The sequence below is a fragment of the Bactrocera tryoni genome, chromosome 1 (assembly GCF_016617805.1).
Source record: "Bactrocera tryoni isolate S06 chromosome 1, CSIRO_BtryS06_freeze2, whole genome shotgun sequence".
In the NCBI taxonomy this organism is placed as follows: Eukaryota; Metazoa; Arthropoda; class Insecta; order Diptera; family Tephritidae; genus Bactrocera; species Bactrocera tryoni.
This window is the reverse complement of record NC_052499.1, coordinates 8,699,852-8,724,242: the sequence shown is the minus strand read 5'-3', so window position 1 is coordinate 8,724,242 and position 24,391 is coordinate 8,699,852. Positions and strand designations below refer to the sequence as shown.

The window sequence follows — 24,391 nt, the reverse complement described above, 5'->3', positions numbered from 1 at the left end:
TTTGCGGTAACCGTCTAGAATTTATCCAAACATTTTTGTTTTTTTTTATAGTTTTAGATCAGGGTGAACGTCGCAGACACAATCGATGCACTTGCTTTCATATTAAAGCTTCTTCAAGTCAAAACAAGCTGTAAAATAGCAAAACTGACAACTCCGTTGTTGGTGATGATTGTTCTCGCTTTGTCTATCTCATTAATGTTGCTTTTGCAAGGCGATATTTCTTTGCTGCTGCCGAGTACACGGTGTGAAATTGTCTGCTCTTATGAGTTACATAAAATATTGGTATAAGTAGGCACCTGGCATGAGCGGGCAATCTCTCTCGATCGGCGCTGCATGAGCATGTGATATTAACGTCCACACATACATATGTACATACACATGTATAAACACATTAATACAATTTCAATTATATGTGGTGGTTCCTTCTTGTTTGTATGTATGTAGGTACATGTGCCTACGAGCCCGATACTAGCCGCACTTTCTACATATGTGTTTGTTTGGCGCTTTGCGATTTTTATTTCAACTCTCAATTTGCTGTATTGCTGATTGCGGAGATATTTGCCAGCATTGCGAGTGAGCGCCAGCCCCAGTGCCAGCACCAACGCCAACGCCAGCGAGGGGGGCCCTCGCAGCTTTTAGCTTTAAGTATATGAATTTAGTCGTTACTTCACTTTCGTCGCGTCTGTGTGTTGATCAAAGCGAATAATTTTATGAGTGTCTATAATGCGCCTGCGCTTTCGTTTCATGCGAATATATACATATTGACGTGCATACATACTCGTACATACGTACTCGCACATATTTTATCTGCGGCTTGTACCTCTTGATTTTGATCTGCGCAAATTCGATGTTCAAAATTATTTATCAAAGCAATGGCAATCGCACAGTGAAAAATCAAAACAACAAATAAAATTAAAGCAAAAGAAAAAAATTATATATATGTATGTATGTACATATATGCAAATATACATAAATCTGTAAGCGTTAATTAGCGTAATTAATATTTATGTTTTTTCATTTCTTGTGCTCAATTCGTTGTGCTTTCGATACTAAAAAGCATAAGTGCCTAAAACGAAAGAAATTATTTTAAACGGTTGCTCGTTCCTTCGACATCACTTCTGACGACTTCGTTCATGTGACGTCACTTGTTTATTGCTTTTTTTTCAACGGTTCGCCGTCGACACAATTGAAGCGCGTGTGACAAACAACAATAAAACACCGAAAATACCGCACGAAGTCCGAAAAAAACGCCAAGACGACGACGGAAACGATGTCTTGGAGATAAAATAAGAAAAATACTAAAAATTTTACAAAGCAAAACACGACAAAGGCAATATATGTATGTACATACATATATACATATGTATGTACATATTTATGTATGTAGTTCGATTCGAGGCATTAAAAGCGACAAGTGGCGAAATACGCACACATACAAGCCGACATATTCACACATACGCAAATAAATACATATAATAAAGTTGAAACCGAGCAAAATTGTGTAGCATCGGAAAATTACAAAAAAAAAATAAAAAAGTTGTGCAAAAAGTGAAGCTATTTGACCGCTTGTTATGCATATGTCAAATTGTTGTAATGTCATAACGGCTATATAACAGTAAAAAAAACTGTCCACTTGGAGATAAAAATTGCAACACCAAACTATTTGTAATAAAGAATCGGAAGGTACTGTTAGTACAATTATGTGAAAATTACTGAAGTTACATTGCGTTTTTATTAGGAAAGCACTGACACTTTACTTTATACCAAATAATTTTGGATTAATACTAACGCGTTAAACGTTCAGAGCCGTTTATAAAACGTGGTTCGTTCCGGTTCTGTAGACAAGATTTTGATAGGCTAATAAACTCTTCACACCTACCTTTATTACACCAATCCAATTATTGGCTTCAACCACTAAGCGCCTTTTCATACACGAAAGCTTTTGTTTCTCATTTTTGACAATTTTTTAAACTTAAGACTTACCTTAACGGGGTTAGTTCACCGATATAACAGCCCTTAGCAGGATAAAATCCGGTACGTAGAACCTGCTGTTGTGCGAATTGTATCGGCAATTTCTGTTTTGGTGTTGCCAATACGCTTCACACGATCAATTTGAGTCGCACAACTGCATCTCTCAAATATTTGTACGCTGCATTCACGATTTACTGAAATATTTCTCTCACATATGCATATTTTTATACTTATAAATTAATACAAAAATATATGATAAATTTCACCGAGCGTTATTGCAACAATGGAAAGAATTTCGAAATGAAATGGTATGACGAACTAACAGTTCAATTGAAAAGTCTCGTGCATACCTTAGTGAAATTAATTTTTTTGGCAAAATTCTTTTTTTTTCAACATAGTTCCCTTCAAGGGTGATTATAGCGATCCTCCAACTTTTCAATACCACTTTTGGCCTATGATTTTTCCTTTGCTTCAAAATAGCCCTCCGTTTCGGCGATCACCTCTTCATTCGGCGAAAATTTCTTCTTAGAACATAGTCGCCGGAGCCCAATTCAAAGATTTTGCCATCGCTTTCACTGACTTGCGACATAGTGTATTGTCTTGGTAAAACAACAAGTTCTTTTTCTTCAAATACTGGCAATTTCATCCTTCAAACGGTCCGTTATTGATAGTCCTTCCTTTTTTCAGGGCAGTCAATAAAAACGATTCCATGCGCGTCCCAAAATACTGACATGACAATTTTGCCAGCCGACTGTTGCGTTTTTCCACGCTTTGGAGCGTTTTCATCGTGTGTGACCCACTCGACTGCCTGTCGATTGGACTTCGGAGTGAAACGGTGGAGCCAAGTTTCATCTATTGCCACTTATCGACACAAAAAATCGAGTTAATTACGCTTGAACATCTCCCAACACAGCTCGGAATCATGAACTCATCTTGTTTTTGGTCAAAAGTGAGCTTGCGTGGGATTCACTTTGCACAGGGATTTCTCATACCCAAGTATTCGTGAATGATATCATGTACACGTTGAATTGATATCTTTATAGTGCCTGCTATTTCGAAGTACTTTATTTTACTGTCATTCAAAATTATTTTGCCAGCTTTTTAAATATTTTCGTCAGTAACAATCTCTTTTGGCTGTTGCGTTCAGCGTCTTCGGAGCTCATTTCACTACGTCTAAACTTAACATACCATTCCTTGATGACTGATTTTCCTGGAGCAGTGTTCGAAAACTAGTCATGAAGTCAAAATTTTGCTTCAACTATATTTTATCCCTCCTAGAAGATATAGTTTTTCAAGACGCGAAACTCCTTTTAATTAATTTTTTCTCAATAACCAGAGTTTCTTGACTCAAAAGAATATAAATCACAAACTAATAATCCGACAGGGTATTTTGAAGGTTAGAGCTTACTAAAAATTATATGGATTTAATTATTGTAGCGTCATCTATGTGTCAGGCCTTTTCAATTGACCTGTTACTGTTACGAATAAGAACACAAGTGTGATCCGAACACGGGCAACTGCGCCTTACCCCATCGCTTCTACAAGCTACAAGTAACGGCAATAAAAGATTCCACGTATGAACCGGCACTTATAAATGTTTAGCAAAGTTTTAAAGGTTCAAGATGAGTTTTCTGAGCTCATACTTTTCCACAGTATCATTTAACAAAAAAGGAAAGTGTTTGAATTTAAAATATTTTATATACGAGTATTTGCAAAGAGTTTAAGCCTTTATAATCGTATGCTTCTTCTTCTTTATTGGCGAATACACCGCTTACGAGATTTTAGCCGGTTATATAACCTTTATAATCACAGTTAAACTACCGAAAATTTTGTCTGCTAATTTAAAAATATTAGTTTTTAGGTTGAAGACTACCAAAGAATCCAAAAGTAAAGACAGCAAACAGTTTTATTAGAGAAAACGTAAATATTGCGCTTACTCTCCCCAGCGCAAATATGATGAATACGGTAATTTCTGGTAGAGATTGAAATAAATATTTCGACCCTATACGAAGTTTTTGCAATGAGCTAAGAGAGTGCATGAGCAAATGTACTCTTTGTCTACACCGGAACTTAGCTGTCTCTGAGTGAATTAACAATTATTTCGCATGATATAATATTTATAAATACGATGTATAAATGATAATAAATATTTAACATTCTATTTTCTTTCTTCTTTTCAGACCAATATCCTTGTGTAGTGCTTCGTTTGTGCATAGTATTAAAAAATGATATACAAGTTTTTACATGAGAAGTGGCAAAATATTTTATAATTTGAAGCTCGTTATATGGAAATTAATTAAAATATACAAAAATACTCAAAAGGTGGATATGAATATTGCGAAGTGAAATTTAAACACATAATTCAGTGGTTTGATAAAGTTCTGCCTGTAATTAATATAAGGAAAAATCGAATAGCTTCGAATTGTGTGTTAAAAGCGTTATAAAAAATTGTTCCTAATAGAAAATTGTTCAACGACAACCACAAAACTAAAAGACACAACCAAACATGAGTCAACACATCCGCAGCATGAACTAATAGTACTGTCTAAAAAGGTATATTAACAATGAATCTTATTTATTTTTCTGTTATTAAAATTATTTAAAAAAAATAAAAATTTATTTCTAAATACAAAGCCACACCGAATCGCCAACATACTAGCTATCTTCGATTCGCCAAGCGTTACTCTCCAGCGAATCGAACAAACTGACAATATTTGCGCTGCAATCCTACGCTACCAAGTCTTCTGACGCATGTGATAGAAGAGAATATGTGAATATTGTATGTCATTCAAGGCTATAACTTCGTTTTGTTAAGGTAGCATCGCAAGTATTGCCAGTCCGGTTGGGTAGCTGGTATAATTTGAAGAAGACAGCTAATGCTGCACAAGTCGTCCGAGTCCAAGCAGGAAGGAAAGTGCTTCTAAAAGCCACATATGTAAGAACAAGTGGTTATATCTAGGTCTATACACACACACGCATACACAAGCAAACACGTAAACTAATCTAAATTACAAATAAGCTCTATTTTAACCAAACAGATATTATTAGAGGCGTTGCTAATTGCCGTTGTTGCAGCCAAGAAGCAGAGTGCAAAAATTAAATTAAATTAAAATACAATTATAATGCAAGTATAATTGGCAACACGCTAAAACATAACGAATGTGTTAGGTGTAAATAATAAATTTTGCATTAACGCAGACAGATGAAAACATACTAAGAATGTTTAGAAGCTAGAGAGCATTTCGTAGAGGGGTCTCAATGCTACAATTATACGAGTAGTTGCGATCAGACACCGACGTGAAAGCCAATAATGAAATGTGATTTCAACTATGCGCATTAATTTCAGTTAGACGCTCGGTCATGGATTGTTTCTTTCGCCTGAGGGCGTGTGTTGTTGCCAGACTGTATCACCCAAAAATATCGAGATAGATTAGAATTATATTGGTTTAAAAATGTGTAAAGTTGAGTCAATACTTCTTTCATATACCCAACTTAAGTATTTTCGAACTTCCCGTTGACTTTATACCGCATCTATCAGTCAATATGAAAAAATCTTAATCAAATTGAGAAAGAGCAATACGTCCCCTAGTTGAATTACGATTCTTGCCAAACCTGGAAGTATTTCCTTGGGCTTTGATCCTTTTGAGAGTATTTAACTTCGTTACTTGTTTAACTCTTTCGATTGTTACTTTGGTCCTTAGCAAAATATCGGTATCCTCTTTTGAAGTACAGTTTCGGCGATCACCTCTTCATTTGACGAAAATTTCATCCCAGCGAGCATTCTTTTGAGATCTGAGTTGGTCGCTGAGGGTCAGATCTGGATCTTGGAGCGTGTTCAACGTGTGGAGTCCACACAGATTACTGTCGATTGGACTTCGGAGTGAAACGGTGAAGCCATGTTTCATCTATTGTGACATATAAGAACAAGAAATTACGCTTGAACCATTCACTCGTCGTTGGTTTTGGTCGAAAGTGAGCTCGCGCTGCACCCACATCGCACAGAGTTTTCTCATACCCAAATATGCTTGAATGATATGAAGTACACGTTCAGTTTATGTCCTTAGAGTGCCTGCTATCTCGAAAAACTTCACCTTTAGGGTCATCCAAAATTATTTTGTCAACTTTTTAAATATTTTCGTGGATGACAACCTCCTTTGGGCGTCCACTGCGTTCACCGTTTTCGGTCCTCATTTCACCATGAATAAACTTAGCACACCAGTCTTTAATGATTGATCTTTATAAAGCAGTGTCCGAAAACTCGTCATCAAGCCACGTTTTTGCTTCAACTGTATTTTTTCCCTTCAAGAAGCAGTATTTTATCAGCACGCGAAAATCCTTTTGATTCAGTTTTTTCACAAAATAACATAAACCACAAATTTATGATTCGAAAGCTTTAAATTTATATATTAGGGCTAACTAAAAATCAAATGGATTTAGTTCTAGTAGCGTCATCTATGAGGCCGGTGACTTTTCAATTTCTGTTACTCTCTAAAGAACATATTTGCTTCTCTCTTGATCTTAATATGGTAAGAGCATAATAATAAATTATTAGCCTTATATACATATATATGTATGAATGTTGAGTTGCAAACAAGTCGTAGTTAGGTGCATATACATACATACATATAATTTAGCAGTCATCAACGAAATCGTAATGGAGTTGTTGCAGCAATTGGCCACCTGACGATCATTGCAAGCACGCCACTGCAACAAAAGATCGCTTCTCAGAAACTCGTAAAGAAAACAACGAACAGGCGGACAGGTGTCTTCTTCAGGACCAGCGCGTGCATCAGTCAAGGGTCGCAAAAGCTGCACAAATTCTTCTTCTGCTACACAAATTAATACTGGAAATTATATGTATATATAAATTTTGAAATGTTATACAATTTCTGATTTCTTAGAAACAATGCACGTGGTTGTATACGAGTACTATTATAATTCTATTTTTTAAAACGGTGGCTAATGGATTTCTGCACTTAGCGTGTATGAGGGCTTAAAGAAAGTAGGAAAAAGCATCATTACGTAGTCAAGGCATAAACATGAAAATGAGAAAATGAATACCTGGCTTCAAAGAGTTCTTGGTGCAATAAAATTTACGAAAATTAAACAAATTAATTATTAAGACTGATAATCAAAGCCATAAAACTAAGCCAAAACGTTTATTTTTCCTCATAAACATAAAAGCAATAAAAAATAATTATGTATATTTGCAACTTTCTTTTCAACTAATTTAGATGCTTTGAAGGCATTTTGCTTATAATCGCTAGTTCGTCGAAACGCTTTAGAAATATGCGGTTATAGTGAATAACATTCCGCTTTCTGCATTTGACATTCCACAGCCTAAAGTTACAAGCGAGTTCTGAGCAAACACCTGCTTCTAAAGTATAATAAACAAAGCTACTCGCTTTTAGTCGCTCTGGTTTTGCTTGTTAGTACAAACTAAATAAATGTCTGTATGTATATGTTTCTGCCTACTTGTTTGGCAAATGATCTAATGTTTAAAAAATGTCTGCTTGCGTTTCAGACTACGCTAGAAATATTTAATTAAAATGCTTACAATAACCTTTAAAAATATAAAGGTTTCCTGTTGTGTAGTAGCTACGTATACGATATAATGGTCCGATCTGAACAATTTGTTCAAAATTTGTAGCTTTGTTTCAGACAATAATCTTTCGTCAAGTATACGCATCAAATGAAAAAGTTTTCCATACAAGGGCTTCCTTTTGATTGTTCAGCAATATGTTATAGTGATGCAATCCGACAAAGAAACTGCTTCTTGGATATGTACAAAAATTTTGACGAGATATCGCAAAAACTGAAAGACTTTGGTACTTTATTTCAAACATCGTGTAGAATGGGCGGGCCTATACTTTAATAGCCAATATAGCAAACTTGGACTTTCCTTAAAGGGTTGTACGAGTATACAGTTAGAAGACCGAAAAAAAGCGAATTTTCCAGATTTTTTTTCTGAGAAAACTTTTAAATTTATTGTTCCACAAATTTGCGTATACATTTTGAAAAAAAATATTTTAAACTCGGCCATTGCGACGCCATTTCCGATGACCCCTCGAAAAAAAGATACGCACGCGTTGGCAAGTTAACTCCTTACAGGATCATCTAAAGTGAAAAATGTGTGTGTACGTGTTTTAGCTAAAACCTTAACTTAAAACCTTAAAAATAGATTTTTGGCAGACAATTTTACAAAAAAATTAAAATTTCAGTGAGAATTTCGCAACATTTTTTTTTTTGTTAAATAGTTGTTGTCGAAAAAAACTTATTCGTCCAAGTCTTTAAGAATTGTATCTCTCACGTCTTTACCTGTGTAAAATGAAGATCGTTTGAATAGTTCTAGAGAAATCTTACCAACCTACTTCATAAACACAGTTTCGAGAAAAACGCGTATAAGGACGGCGCACTAAGCCCAATTAGCCTCGAGCGCACAAGTTCTCAAGGCTGTAACTCCGAAACTATTACTCGGATCAACTTGAAAATTTAGGACAATATTCTAAAGGTGTTGTTGTAAAATTTAATAAAAATCGATTTTTGGAAACCCGTAAACCCAAGTGTAACCCCTTAATGTTGCCTTGTACTTCCAAGCACTCTGAAACGTCTTTTCAAATTTGCGTGTAATTTCGAAAATCCGGTACAATATGAAATTTCTGTGTGTATTCCTAAAATTTTTTTTGAAAATTCTAACTGTTTATAACCCCTTAAATTTAATAAAAAATGGTAAAGACCTGAAAATATCTTCCGATGCGTGCACTTAGTGGACCTTAGCACAGAAACGATGTGAAGTGAACCATAACACGCTTCACCTAACCCCAGGCACTAACTTTCGAAATATACAACAATTCAATCGTTTCGAATTTTAACCAATTTATTAAGTGTTAAAAATGCAGTCATATGCCGCAATGTATACCGTGTTACCAAGTGCATGGCATAGGCAATACTTAAAACAAATAATACAAACAAAAACAAAGTTCAGCAAAAGAAATAATACCCATTAGTTAGGCTCATTAATGATTGCACAATTTTTATTTTAAAATTTTCCATCCACTTAACGAATATTTTCACACTACTGCGAAATGGTAGGCCATGCGTACGAGCATGAGCACAGATGGGCTTTGTTTTCCTAAAGCCTACGGCATTTCCTCCGGTTTGCCTACCGCAACGTAGCATTGAACAAATTAACTGGTTTTGTAGGCCACTAAAATAAGCCGCGTATATAATTTACTTTGGCTATTAATTGTGTTGTGATCATTAAAATTCCTTACAGACAGTGTGGCGACCCCAAAGGCCACTTCGAAATGCTGTGCGAACTTAGCTGGAAGCAAGCAAATACCAATCGTTTTATGAGCGCTTAAGCAAAATATGCTTAAATATTATTGATGTTTTACGTAGTATATAAACTCTGAGTAATTGCCAAATCGATAACCGAAACTTTTTCTTTTCGTTTTTTCTTATTGATCTCCACAACTAATTCTCAACCACAGCGAGCATGCACGATTACGAAACCAAACTGTCAGAGACACAGAAATATGCGCAATTTTATTGAAAGTTATGTTTTTTTTTCACAAGCCCTTTTATATACATTAATTCCTGTCTTTATCATTTAGAGATTTTCATCGTAGAACAAGCCTGAGAGAAACCAAGCTCTAGACTTTTTGTGTCTTATAACCCATTCATCCATCGGAGTATATAAAAAAATTTGCTCTCCTCTCATACATAAATATAATATATTGTACATAATGTTCCACACTTTGTAACGAAATGTCACGTTTTATGAGGTCATTACTTCCAAGCGTATGCAATAAAAAGGGTTCTGCCGGAAAGCAAAATTGTATGGTATTTCAAAGCACTCTCGTGTTTATTTAATTAACTGTAATAATGGAGAGAATTAAAATACTGCGCCGGTTGATTGGCAATACGAACTGCTTTAGTCTTTTATTTTAGAAAAAACTTCCTAAATCAAACACTAATTCGTGGAACGCAGTCAACTTTAAAGCACTCCATCTTTATGACTTTATAAATTAACTATCGTGACTTGGAAAGCTGTGTTACGAGTGGCTTGCATAAGCTTCAACGAGCCCAATGACATGCAAGTACAATAGAATTACCATCAAGCATCTGTGAATTGAAGATTCCTAAATAGCAGGTCAATTGAAAAGTCACCGGCCTGCCATAGTAATACACAGTTTTTTCGACAAAAGTCGTTCTTTTATATTCAACCTAGTTTGCTTTTAAGGTCACAATCCTGCAACGAAAACTTCTGCTCAGAGGCTATTCGCTGAGGGCCAGATCTGGAGTATGCAGTGGACGCCGTAGCAATTCGAGGCCCAATTCATGGACGTTTGCTATTGTTTTCACTGACATGCGACACGGTGCATTGTTTTGGATTATTTATTATTTATTTTTCTTCAAATGCGGCCGTTTTTCTGCGGTCCAATAACGATATGTAATAGTCGCTGTTGATGGCCTTTTCTTTTTCAAGGTAGTCAATAAAAATGATTCCATGCGTATCCAAAAATACAGACGCCATAACATTGCCAGCCGACTGTTGCGTTTTTCTACTCTATGGAGCGGGTACATCGTATGCAATTCACTCGGATGACAGTCATCGGAACACGGAGTGAAATGTTCGCGCCATGTTTCATCCATTGCCACAAATCGGCAAGAAAAATCGAGTTTATTGCCTTGAACACCTCCGAATCATGACCTTAACGTTTTTTCTGGTCAAAAGTAAGTGCTCGCGGCATCCCCTTTTCACAGAGTTTTCTCATACCCAAATATTCGTTAAATTTCTTGATGTTTTCCTCGGTAACAACCTTTTTTGGGCGTCCACTGCGACCGCATACCGTGACATTTCACCGCGTCTAAACTTATCATACCAACCCTTGAGTAGGACTCGTCTATATCTAGGACTTCGCAGTTCAAGGGACTCGATCACAAATCAAAATGAGATATCAATTAATCAATATATCAATGAGATATCAAGTCGTCTTTGGTATTAAACTGAAAATCCATTTGATATCGAAAAGGACCAGTAAGTCTATATATGGCGTGACTGCCAGCCAGTATAACGTAACCCTACCTAACCTAACCTAAAAAATTTACAAAGTTTGGTCCTGTACGTACATAAAACTCATACTAATATGAAGTTTGTCTCGCTTATATGCGCTACAAATTTAATTTTTTTATGGCAGTTTATCACATCTTTGTATAAATTCGTTAGTCTCCCCTCGCTTCAATGTCTGCTTCCATTGTTTATTGCATGTGACTGCATTCTTTCTTCGTCTCCACATTTGACATCTGGCACTTTTATTACTCTACTCGTTGCATTTTAGTTGGCTTCCCATTTTACTGCTTTTAAATGGGTCTTAATTAATTTGTAGACAATTTTATATACGAAATACTTGTATGTTTTAACGACATAAAATGAGAAACTATGATATGGAGGGGTCCAACGAATTATGCGCACCTTGCTGTAAGTGTAAATAAGTGAAAATTATGACATGTCGTTTCAATACATACAAAATGCCTGACTGATGAAAGTTTTCACCGTTTTCGAAGCAGTTTCGTGGGATGAAGTGCCCTTTTTGGGCGCTCACTTGGTCTCTGGTTTGTAGCAAGAGTTGAATGTTTCGGCAATGGTTACTAGACCAAGTAGAAACTACGTCAGATCCGAAAGAATAAACGGCACCTTATCGTCGGTAACCTTCTTATGATCAATGCTTTATTCAGTGTATGACACACGCCTTTGTTTTAAAATGCCTACCATTGGCTGTCTCGCGTAGCTTCAAGCTGATAAACGTAAACTTTCGTCACATTATCCTCCTTGGCAGCTGTTTTCGTTTCATCAGCGCGGCGTCTCGTGCGTGGCACGAAGCAGTCGATAATTATAAAATGGCGCTGCTATTTCTCCCTCTTTAAAATGTCTTTTCCTATAATTGGGTAGGCGTGTTAAACTACTAATTTTTTCTGTGAAACTATTTTCAAAATTTCATCTTCTAGTTTATAGTATGTAGATCAGAAGTCGTTATGCTACAAGTGTTAAGCTGATTATATCTAGTGCTAGCAAAGTTTGTTTACCCAAATGTTTTGCTATAACCTAAAAATAGCTAGCTCTGTTGTGAAAACTTCGCATGTCGTATTACGAACTAAAAATTCTCGATAACGCCAGTAAACCCCGGGTAATACTCGTATTTAAAAATATCTTCTTAGTTGTGTAATATAGTGCGCTCCGTTGAAAATGTCTGATAAACCCCAACGCCAATTTTTGATGAAGCAGCAACAGGCGGCCTAAGGCCGACCCACGATGTTTCGAACGCTGATGGTATTTGAAGTTAACATTTCCACATTCTTCGGGAGTAAATAAAAAGCATTTTCAAAAATAACAACAAAGCATTTCCAACACCTACACATTTGCTTAAGAGCAGGGCGAAATAAAAAATTAAATAATAATACCATACCACATAACAAAACACATGCCACATACCCACTGATTACCAGGCGCCCTTTTACACCTCTAATGAAAATCTAACAGAATTCGTTGGAATGCGCAATTGAAACGACAATGCCTACTCTAAGAATGGGGGGGAAATGCACAAGCCTATATATGTACTTACAAATATATATTTATGATGCTATAGTGGCTCTGTGCGTACGTCGAGGATCCGAAATGACAGCAGCAACTGTTGCTGCTGCAATAAGATGCAGACATGTTGTCATCGCTATTTTTAACTAACGCCACACACCCGTCCATCATTCACTCGTGCCCGCACTCACTACGGGGGGCCCACTAAAATTAGTTGAAAGAAATTTTGAAATGGTTCCGGATGCGTGCCGGAACTATTAATGAGCACCACACGCGTGAAGTCGATCACCCCAAATGTGTTACAGATCGCGCCACACACAGTATGTATATGTGCAAGTATGTACCAGCCAGACGCCCTGGCGGAACAAATAAGCACGAAAACATTACAGCATTGGACAAATTATGTTTCTACAACAAGAGTGGAAAGAAAAAAATCGGAATAACTTGGATATTTAAAAGAACTATATACTATTTTATTTGAACATTTTTACATTGAGAAAGAAATTATTTTAAAATATGCTATTCAAATCATTAGCTCTTCATTAATTATAGTTAAGTCATATTTTCGTTACTGGGTATGTGTCCATCCATACAACATAAGTGTTTTAGCGCTTAAGTGCACTCATAGTTTTTGAGAAAATCTATCTTGGAACATCAACGCTTCCAGCAAACGGGGGGTTAGGTTCTTAGTTTTTCCCTCCATTATAAAAATATCGCCGGTGTTGGTAAAAGAAATGAATGAATTCTCAAAAATCATATTGTATGCATATCTCGCACATGTGGTGTAAGCTGTTGTACCGTAGATAATGTACCATGAAACGTATAAAGAATTTAGATCTATTTACGATTCGGAAAATTTAACATACATACATAGTTGCTAGACAATTTATTTCTTTCCTATGCAAAGAAAATCATTACCATAAGTTATGTTATCTATTGCGTAATACTAGAAGCATACCCTGAACAGGTTTTCCAACTCCACAAAACATCGGAGACGATATAAAATATATAATTAAATGATCAGCATGCCTGACTGTCTGTCCGTTTGTCTGTAGATACGCAAACTAGTCTCTCAGCTTTTGTGATATCGAACTGCAATTTTTCGATGTCCTTTTTTCGCCCTAGAAAGCCGTTAATTTGTTAAAGCCGCCGCTATCGAATCACCATCACACAAATAGCTGCCATTCAAACTGAAAAAATTTTCATTTGACAAGATATCATCAGGAAATTTGGCATGAATTGTTGCTTACCAACTGTAAAATCCTTGAAGAAATTGTTCAGGTCGGATCACATAATCCACAAAAAACTTCGAGTTTTGAGAGAAAATTTGACTTCTATTGCCAATTCAAGAGTTCGACTCATGGAGAACTTCGAGTTCTAGAATTTCGAGTTATGGAAGTTCAACTGTATTTAGTTGAATGGTCGATTCTCATACCCACAACCAGTACAGGTAATGTTTGGATTTGACCTTATAGCCTCATATAGGTTAAGTTAGATGGCTAATCAAAGATCGCACATTGACTACTGTATGTTGTACATGAGAAGAACTCATGTGTTCGAACTATAAGTTAGCAAAACGCTTCCCTCATTCCCGCCAGCTCGGTGGAATGTCTGAAGGTATGCGAACCTAAGTGTTTAAGTCTTGACCACCCAAACGCGGGGCAGACAAGAAGAAAGTATGAAGTTGTTTCCACCACATCTTCTTCCGTACAGCTTCTGCAAATGGCGTCTGGTAGGATTCCCAGCCTTACTGCCTGGACACCAATAGGGCAATGGCCGTGGAGAGGCTAGCCTTTTTGAGGGCAAAGAGATCACAAGATCTCTTGCGATCGATCTTGGGCCAAAAAGCTCTTGCGACAGCGCTTGTACCGATTGTGTCCCAGCGCTGGCCAAGGTTCCAGCTATTTTCTAATATAGTTAAGATTATAAAAGAAAAAAAATAATTTTTTAGTATATATTTCTTTAAATATTTGAATTCTTTAATAATTTACGTTTGTATTAACATATTATCTTCTTTTACAGGTAAGCCAGTCAACGCAAATAATACACCAGGGAATGTGGGTAATCAAAACACTAAAAGCCATCCAAGCCATCTGGCCAAAGCTCTAGCGAATTATTCGATCCGGTCGCCGCTTACCCGGCTGGGACATGTCTCATTGCCTCATTTGTTTGTGAAAATTCCAATGAGTACTTTCAGGTATCAGAAGCGAAAGTAAGAAATGTTGGCAATAACTGCATATTTTGCAACTAAAGTGGCATACCACAAAGGCGCTCACAGAGAGTAGAAGCAAAGCAAACAGCAGACACCACATTTATTAATAAATTACATTAAAACCACATAAATAGCACACGTAATGTAAGTAATATGAACACAAACAAGTAATACAACTGCTTATTGCACGGACTAACGGTTTTCGTTAAGTAGCCATGAACTCGGCTTGATAGACGAGCTAAGTGCTGCTAGACAACCAAACGCAGTTGTTGCAGTTCTACATTTTATTGGCCATTTCCAATGTTATGGTATGTCTGGCGTTTCCGTTGTGCGCTCGGTCGTTGCGTTTGTGAAATGGGAAAGTCGGGCCGTTGCAGCAATTAAATGCATACCAAACATTCCAAGCTTTTAGAAATGGGCTGTTGGTCATTTGGGCGGGGTGTCGACCTGTTGGCAGTTCGGTAGACCGATCTGCGTTACCTGCCCTCACTAACGAGCATGTCGCCGTCGTTGTCAGCAATCAGACCGTCTCAACCTCTAACTGCCGGCGATCACTTTTATATTGCAACAAGTGTGAGGTATCCATAAGTGGAAGCATAGTATTGCGTAAAATGTTGAAAACACGTTTAGCGCAAATATCGTTCGCTCTCCACGAACGCTTGCAGTAAAAGTGCGAAGCAAGTGGTACGAGTGTATGTCTCTCATTTTGCTAGATTGTAGTGCCATTAGTATAGGCGGGTACACTTTAATGATCGCGGTAATTGGCAATAAAACTTACATAAACTTAAACGATGAAATTCGTAAGCGGCAGCGCACACACGCGGCTCCCGTTTCGCAGTAACTTTTAAGTGCTGAGCTCGAGCCCTCTCTTTCGCTCTCTCTCCACCGTGACAAGCAGACTATGAATTACAGTCTAAGTTTACTTCAGACAGACTAAGTTTACTTCATTAAAACCATTCACATAAGAACAAGAAACTCTTTGTGTTTGTTTCGTGGCTTTAGCATTGGTCTCCTACTTGTACATATGTATGTACCTGGTTAATTATGTGCAAAATTTACTTGTTTATTGCATGTTCTGGTTATTTATACTAAGCCACTTTATTTGTGAAATAATTTCATATGTTGTTGCTAATATATTCATCTGCAGATTACTTAGATTAGCCGTGATCTTCCGTCTCCATAGCTCCATAGAGCAATAGCGGAAGCGACTTGTTCCTAATATATTAGCCGAGCTGTTCGTAAGGTCACTGGAACGAGTGATCCATCACCATGTTGAAGATTATCAAAAAGAGAGTTTTCATATTTCCATAACATTTGGAGCGGTATATTAGAATTATCCATGGTTACTTATGCCTAGTACTCTCATGGAGATACAACAGAACTTCAACACAATACCAAGTGTCGGCTAATTCACAATCTGCACTGTAAATCTGCGCTGTCTTAAATGCCACAATGTCACATATTCGCCACCAGTGAACCAGTGTATCCAACATCTGCTTGCTGCTCCGCGAATCCATTTAGGCTGCTCTACCTGCTCGCCGTTCGTCACACTTTCCACCAGCCACATTTTGCACGTTTTTGAGTTTTAAAATAATTTTTGTTTTGATGGCAACCACACGCATCTCCACCCTTTCACGCCGGCGCCTAATGCACAGCAACTTTTAAGTGCTTACTCAGTGGAAAGAAATCGCATGCAAGCGGCTTTACATGATTGTGGACACAACAAAATCCACAAAAGCGTTGCACGCCGTTCTCGTAAGTATTTTTCTGGCAGACATACAAACGACTGTAAGTTATGACCGGTAAAAGCCGTAAGACAACTCAACCGCAGCTATAAAAGCATTGACTGCAATCATTATTTGCCTCAGCTTCTCGCGCTAGCTCATTCACTCACACTCTCTGCGCTGCATATTATTGTTGTGTAGGTTTTGTCGAGGCGCAGATCAACAGCATATAAATGTAACCAATTCAGCTAATGAAGATTTACATAAGCAGCTAGGTATTTGCTTTGGTTGCCGCAATTTTCATATTGCTTCCTTCACATATTCTATTATTTAGCATGAATTTACGAGCACACAGCGTGCACAACCGGACACACATATGTACATATGTACATTTGTATTCGTATGTATGTGCAAGCATGAGAGTTGGCTAACCGGATGGAGTTCCAGGAATAGGCAGTCTAAAAATAGCACGCGATTTTCGTAGACATTTTACAGCCAAAAGCTGATTCTTTTGCTGTTGTGCTCCAATATTTAGAGCGAAGACTACACCGAATTTTCGAATTTTGCCACTGTGTGTAAGCTGGCCGCAAGTTTGTTTCTAACTGTACAAATTATCGATATCTTTTATTAATTTCGATTTAATAAAACATGTTTTTAAGGATAGACCTTAGGTGTTGGGTTCTTTTTCAACTTTTTATACCTTGAACAGAGTATATTAAGGATGTTGCTAACATACTAGAAGAAACATCAAAGACCATTGAAAAAATATAAATAAGTGATCAGCGTGACGACCGGAGTCGATTTAGCAATGTCCGCGTCTCTGTTCATCCGTCTATATAATATATATGAGAACTAGTCCCTCAGTTTTCGTGATATCGATCAGCAAGAATCTGCTCATTTGACGGAAATACTTATAGCGGACAACTATGGCATACAGTTGTCATACAAACTGACCGATTAAACTAAAGTCCGTATCTGAAAAATGTTTTTGTTTGAAATGTTATCTTCTCGAAATTTGACACGGATTCTTGCCAAAGCCATAACTACAATATTCGAAGAAAGCTCAGATTGGACCACTATAGCATATAGCTGCCACACAAATGTCCTAACATAATCATAGATCATAAAGTAGTTTTTATAGGGGTTTTCAATAGTAGACCGATAGAGACAGTAAATGACGCCATGTTTTCCCACTCTTTCAACATTTCTCTTCAGTAAGTTTTGACATTTCATCATGGAAAGATATACGATCCAACAACGAGTCGAAATTATTAAAATTTACTACCGAAATTCGAAGTCAGTGGCCTCAACCCTTAAGTCCAGCAATGTAAACTTAATACAAAAGTAGTTGAAAATATTTATGCTATTACTAATTTTGTGAAGTACGGCAAGCCTTGTAACTATAAATTAACTGCTATGATATGTACTTATGCATAGGTGAGTTTCTGTTTATTCAGAAATTTGAAAAATACCATTTAAGTAAGTGCCTTTAGCATGAAGCCGTAAAGTTGATTTTATGAGTTGATCATTCAGCGAGGCGCTTAGCAGCTTTTTAAACAAAATATAAATACAAGAGAAGAGAAATACATGTGCGCGCACAAATCGAAAGCTACCTTCATTTTCACAGATCGAAATACGTTACTACTATGGATGATATTTTTAGTTTTACCTTAACACCACTGATAATCTCCAACCATTGTCCGTACATAAATACTTACATATGTATGAGTACATAATTTTACAATCCACTCAATTTTTTTTTTAATCATAGTTAGCGGCCCTTTTTTCTGCTTCTCATACCACCATTTCGTGATCGCAGAATATTCTCGGAATTTTAATAATAATAATCCACGACAACCGCATTTTGTCGTTGCTGCTAATGAATGAGCAAAGGTGAAGAGGCATGCTCGTACAGCACATAGCATTGAAAATGCTCATATTTCGTTCACAATGCTTAATACTCCAACGGATCGCGCCGTCTCTCAGCTGTGAGAGAGTGAGTGTGCGTCATGTATTTGGGGAGCTTTGTGAAATTCACAAATAATGTTTTGTCGTCGCTACCGCTGCTGTGGCTTGGAATGCGGCTGGGTCACTAACACTGCTACCAAATCGAACAGCAACCGCAACAGCATTGATCACAAACAAGTAATACAACAACAGCAGTCATAACAATCACTGAATCTTACCGACTAAACAAACGAACGAAATACTAGTTTAGCCCCTTCGAAGTTCTTTATTGACTAGCTGAGACGGTTTCGCTCGAGCACTTCGAACCATCGGTTGACTTTTGCTGATTTCATTCAATTAGTTGTTGCACTAGCTTAGAACGGGTGATCCAAGTAGAGATACTTTTTTCAATAGCCTTTTTTTTTTTGACAGATCACGCGTGAGTCGTGTCAAGCTGTCATGTTATTTTTGTTCAGTATTGTTTAGCCTTTCATCATGAAAAGACTTACATACGTCTGAACAACGTTTACAAACCGTTAAATTTTATTACGAAAATTCACGTTCTGTTAAGAATGTGATTCGCGGGCTTCTGAGCGTACTATTCACAACATCATCCATCATCCAACTTGGGACCCAACATTAATTATTGGTTAATATTCGACCGATTAAACCACGTCCAGCATGCAGTAAAGAAAATATAGCAGCCGTAGCTGAGAGTGTACACGAAGACAGTGAAGAGTCGATTAGCCGCCGTTCGCAGCAACTAAGCCTGACGTATGGAACGACTTAGCGCATTTTATGTCGAGCAAGAACTGAAGCCGCTTGATTATCCTAAGCGACTTCGCTTCGCTCTAGGGGCTCTTGAAAAGTTCCAAGAAGATGCGACGTTTTCAAGCCAAATTTTGTTCTAGCACAATGGTTTCATTTGGTTTTAACAAGCCAGCGCCACTTCTCTCACATCGCATCAATCAATAGATTTATTGAGAGAACACTTCGGTGAGCTGATAATTTCACATTTTGGCCGGTCGATTGGCCACCAAGATCTTATGATATCACACCGTTAGACTTTTTACCGTGGGGAAATGTAAAGTTTAAAGTCTATGCGGACAATCTAACTTCGATTCAGGTATTGGAGCAAAACATCCGGCGAGTCATTGGCCAGTTACCAGTCGAAATGTTCGAATTAGTCATCGAAAATTGAACTCACCGGATATACCAACTGAGACATAGCTAACATTTGAAAGAAATAATCTAAAAAAGTAGGGAATCTCGAAATGGATCACCTTTTATATGCACACATAGATAGATACATATAAGTATGTCGACAATGGTACGAGAATGCGTCTAAAAATTGTTTAATCTGCCGATTATTATTTTATCTTTTATAATTCTTCTATTGTCGGCATTCTTCAGTTTGTTTAATTTACATTTTAACTAGTTTCATCCAAGACAAAGCCACGTGGGGTGCTGTGACAGGTGGAAGTATGAGCGGAATAAAGTTGTAGCCATAAAGTCTGGTTCGATCACTCTAACTCGTACTAATACTGCTGTACGCAAACTCTAAATTTCAAATCGCATCAATATGACTCAACAATTTATAGTAAAGATTGGCATTTCAGATATATTTACCAAGGAATGACACTAATTTCATATATATATGTATATATCTTCGTTAACTTTATCATATCGCCATCCAAAGATTTGAAAATAAAATTTAAATTATAAGGTCTTAACTGAATTCTTTAGCAGATCTTCTTAAGATAACTCGCCTAATCTATATTCCTAGATCCGTTTTCTGACGAAGCTATCGAGTCTCTAGCCAACTCGAAATAAAATACATTAACCCAAAGGAAATTGGATTAAGTTTACGTGTACTTCGGGCACTTCGGGCGCACGGGTACTACGAAAAGCATTTGCCGAAGAGCATTCAGCAATCAAGCAATACGAAATAGGACGACTTCAACTTCAAAATCCACAACAATAATATCAATAAACGCATAAGTAACATAAAACAATAATAACAATAACGACCGCAACCTCAACTATTTGATTTAGCCGCCAACCAACCAACAGTCCACTAACAGCAATACAATTATAGGCAGCAACTTTGCCTGAGTGTGAGAGCGAACAATAACCCTAAACTATATTTAAATAAAATTGCAACCGTGAAGTAAGCATCATACTATAAACAACCATATCAACCAAAAAATGGTGTAGTAAACAAGCCACAAAGATGATAAACAGCTTTTACGAATATGACTGTTGTCGTACGGTTGCGGCTAACAAAGCCAAAAAAGCGATAAGCTGTCTGGCGCATGCGCAGCCGCGTGCTCTTAGCACACCGTTGTAGTGCACTTACATTAGAAGAGTAGACTCCAAGTACATACATACTTATATGGTATGTGTATCGCCGCGGCGTGAACGCAGTGCCAAGTGAGCAATATCGACAATTGTTGCTTTCCTTTTTTTTTTCTACTTCCGTTAATGCTTAGTCAACAAGGTGGAACATATGGAAGAGATGATTTCCATGAGCCGCCTCGTGCGATTTATGGATTTGCTCCACTCAACAAGACTCAATTGCACAGACGAATGAGAAACAAAACATTTTTTGTCTCACGTTCTTTTCAATATTAAGTGCGCTGGTGGAAACCCAGGGAACTTTTGTAATTGGATTGATAAAGAACTCGCGGTATAGATATTTCTCTTATTTTATAAATCTATGGTAGTACTTCATCTTCTTCTTTACTGGCATAAATACCGCTTACGTGGTTATAGCCGAGTTAACAACAGCCCGTCGTTTCTTCTTTTCGCTAGGTGACACCAATTGGACATTCCAAGCGAAGCCTGGTCCTTCTCCACCTGGTCCTTCCAACGGAGTTGAGGTCTTTCTGTTCCTCTGCTTTCCCCGGCGATTACTGCGTCGAATACTTTCAGAGCTGGAGTGTTTTCATCCATTCAGACGACATGACCTAGCCAACGTAGCCGCTGTCTTTTAAATCGCTGAACTATGTCAATGTCGTCGTATATCTCAAACAGCTCATCATTCCATCGAATGCAATATATGCCTTGGCCAACGCGCAAAGAACCATAAATCTTTCGCAGAACTTTTCTCTCGAAAACTCGTAACGTCGACTCAACAGATGCTGTCATCGTCCATGCCTCTGCACAATATAGCAGCGGGGAATAATGTGTACTTATAGAGCCTTGTTCTTGTTCGTCGAGAGAGGACTTTACTTCTCAATTGCCTACTCAGTAGCATTTATTTACATTGTTCGATCCCAAGTTCTTCTTCTTCTTCTTAATTGGCGTAGTGACCGCTTACGCGATTATAGCCGAGTTAACAACAGCGCGCCAGTCGTTTCTTCTTTTCGCTACGTGGCGCCAATTGGATATTCCAAGCGAAGCCAGGTCTACCTCTTCCTCTGCTTCCCCCGGCGGGTACTGCATCGAATACTTTCAGAGCTGGAGTGTTTTCATCCATCCGGACAACATGACCTAGCCAGCGTAGCCGCTGTCTCTTAATTCGCTGAACTATGTCAATGTCGTCGTATATCTCGTACAGCTCATCGTTCCATCGAATGCGATATTCGCCGTGGCCAATGCGCAAAGGACCATAAATCTTTCGCAGAATTTTTCTCTCGAAAACTCGTAACGTCGACTCATCGTTGTGCTCCGAAATTTAATCCAAAATCGAATCATATTTTATTAAAGTGCTTTGAAAGAGACAGAATTGTGAACTACAATTCCTTAGCCTTCACCCAGCAAACCCCGAATACATTCGGGAGTATATTAGAGAGTCCGGGAATACATTAGAGAATCCGGGGTATTTGCTTCGTGTTTGGTAATCACTCCAAAACACGTGTATGCAACAGAGAACCTCATTCTCACACAATACGTCCGCTGATACTTCCATTAGTCTTCGTTGATATTAACCGATTTCGTTGCTGAGTGGCGTTTATGTCCAATGCAAATTTCAACAGTACCGTGCATATCTCTTCGCTCGTCCAGCACTGTCCGTGACCAACTCCACAGAGCGCACGGACAATATGTAAATCATGCAATATACTCATGGCGCTGCCATTCTGCCAAAAATGTCCATAGAATTTCCCACAGTACTAAGCGAATACACAGTGAGGGAAGCTGGCAACTGCATCGATATGGTTGCGAATAATTTCGGTTGCATTTCTGCATTGCTGTGGCCATTGTTGTTGCTACTGCTGTGCTATTTTCGCTGCTGCGACACCTCGAAATGCTATGCTGGTCCACGCCGCTTGCTTTGGGTGTGGTGCACTGGTATGTATGTATGTACATATGTATGTATATGTGAGCGCTCGCGAAGAGTAAACTCTACACAAACTCGAACTACGAATGCTCACAGATTGTGGGAATGCGAAAAGCACGCTTGCCTAGGGTAAGGCAAACGACAAGAAATTGCATGAGATTAACAAAAATGATGTGGAATTATTTTTAAAGCTGTGCGCCTCCGAGACCAGTAAAATTGTATGTATGAATGCCATCAAGCGCTGAATTGGTTTGAAGTCACATAGTTACAGTGTATAAAGTGTTGAGGGGATCGTGAAATTCCAGCGAGAATAGAGCACGAACCGGCCTGATGGCGTCCAAAGTACAAGCGATCCAATATGGAAAACGACAAATACAAATCTTAAAGAGATAAATACAACTCAACCTACTTAAGGAAGGCACAAGAGCGATAGAAAGCGGTTATAGCACAAGTCTTTGTATGCTTGTAAGCATGTAGACATATTTAATTGATATTTACAGTCGCCTATGCAGGACTTCAAGATTTACAACAACCAGTATTACTAGTTGATGACATATTTTCATAGATAGAGCGTCCACCAATATGAGCAATGATTTTGACAGCTCGTGGAATCGTTTGTTCTTACGGATTTGTGTCAAATTTTGTCCGTGTATTCGGCTAGGTTAGCCATTTCTCATGAGACGTTTTACTTTGGTACAACGCTTGGAAATTGTCTAAGATTTTTTTGCAAATTCTCCAGTGGCTACTGTTGAAGTTCTTCGCGCAAAACACCGTCGTCTAATGCTCCTTCTAAGCAAGCTATTCACCGTATAACTGTAGAATTTAAAAATGATTATAATCTGTACGATAGTCACAGAAAACACGTCACAGAAAATCCCGTAGTGACGAAAATGTCGCTAAGGTTCAGACCATTGTTGATGGCCTATGACGGCATGGCGGATTTTGCGGTTAGATTAATCTCTGCATCCATATATAAGTGAGATCGTGTTGGCACAAAAACTTAAGCAGACAGATCATTTGAAGCTGAGTAACTTTGTCGATTGGCACTGGAAATGATGGAAGTCAACGACGATTTTCATCGAAAAGTCATATTTTCAGATTATGCCCAATTCTGGCCTAATGATCTCATCAACAAACAGAATTCTCACTATTGGTCAGAGTGAAATTCCCGCGTAGTTCAGGAAACGCAATTGCATTCCCAAAACCTAAAAACGCGGATGATCTATATTTCCAACAAGAAAATTCGCCGCTTATATTTCCGAACTTAACACAGACACATTTTGTGTAAAGTTTGGTGACTCGTTAAAGCTGATAGTCCTGAGATTAGCACCGCTTTTTTCTGCTCTTTCGTCCGTCTAGCTGTTAGGAGTAAGTTTATGTTGGACAGATTCCCCCCTTTGTCATATTGCTCAGTAGAGTGGTAGTTTTAGCATATGCTAGTTAAGCTAAGGAAACGATAGCCATGCACAGCTTCGACACACACAGACTTTCGACGTGTGGCAATTACCATAACCAACCACAACATCATAAAAATAATGTCGTCATGCCTTTTCACGTTGCCGCTTCCAACAATATGTTATATAAATTACCTTAACTATATAGATATAGACTATGTAGAATACGCCGGCTTGCTTAGCAGACTCATACTAGATCTCCGTTGT

General features: G+C 37.9%; 1 protein-coding gene and 1 long non-coding RNA gene across 2 annotated transcripts in view; both read left to right on the top strand.

Annotated features, from left to right (window-relative positions):
* Positions 1-671: 671 nt before the first annotated feature.
* Positions 672-1,287, top strand: LOC120782636. Its single transcript, XR_005706270.1, has 2 exons — positions 672-766; positions 1,058-1,287. It is a non-coding gene; the product is annotated as an uncharacterized LOC120782636 (long non-coding RNA).
* Positions 1,288-1,341: 54 nt separating this feature from the next.
* The window catches only part of LOC120782635 (insulin-like receptor), a 134,485-nt gene continuing 111,435 nt past the window's right edge, over positions 1,342-24,391 (top strand). The window contains exons 1-2 of the mRNA XM_040115003.1: positions 1,342-1,683; positions 4,152-4,524. The gene's annotated coding sequence lies outside the window, so the exon portion shown is untranslated. The remainder of the gene's footprint in view (positions 1,684-4,151; positions 4,525-24,391) is intronic.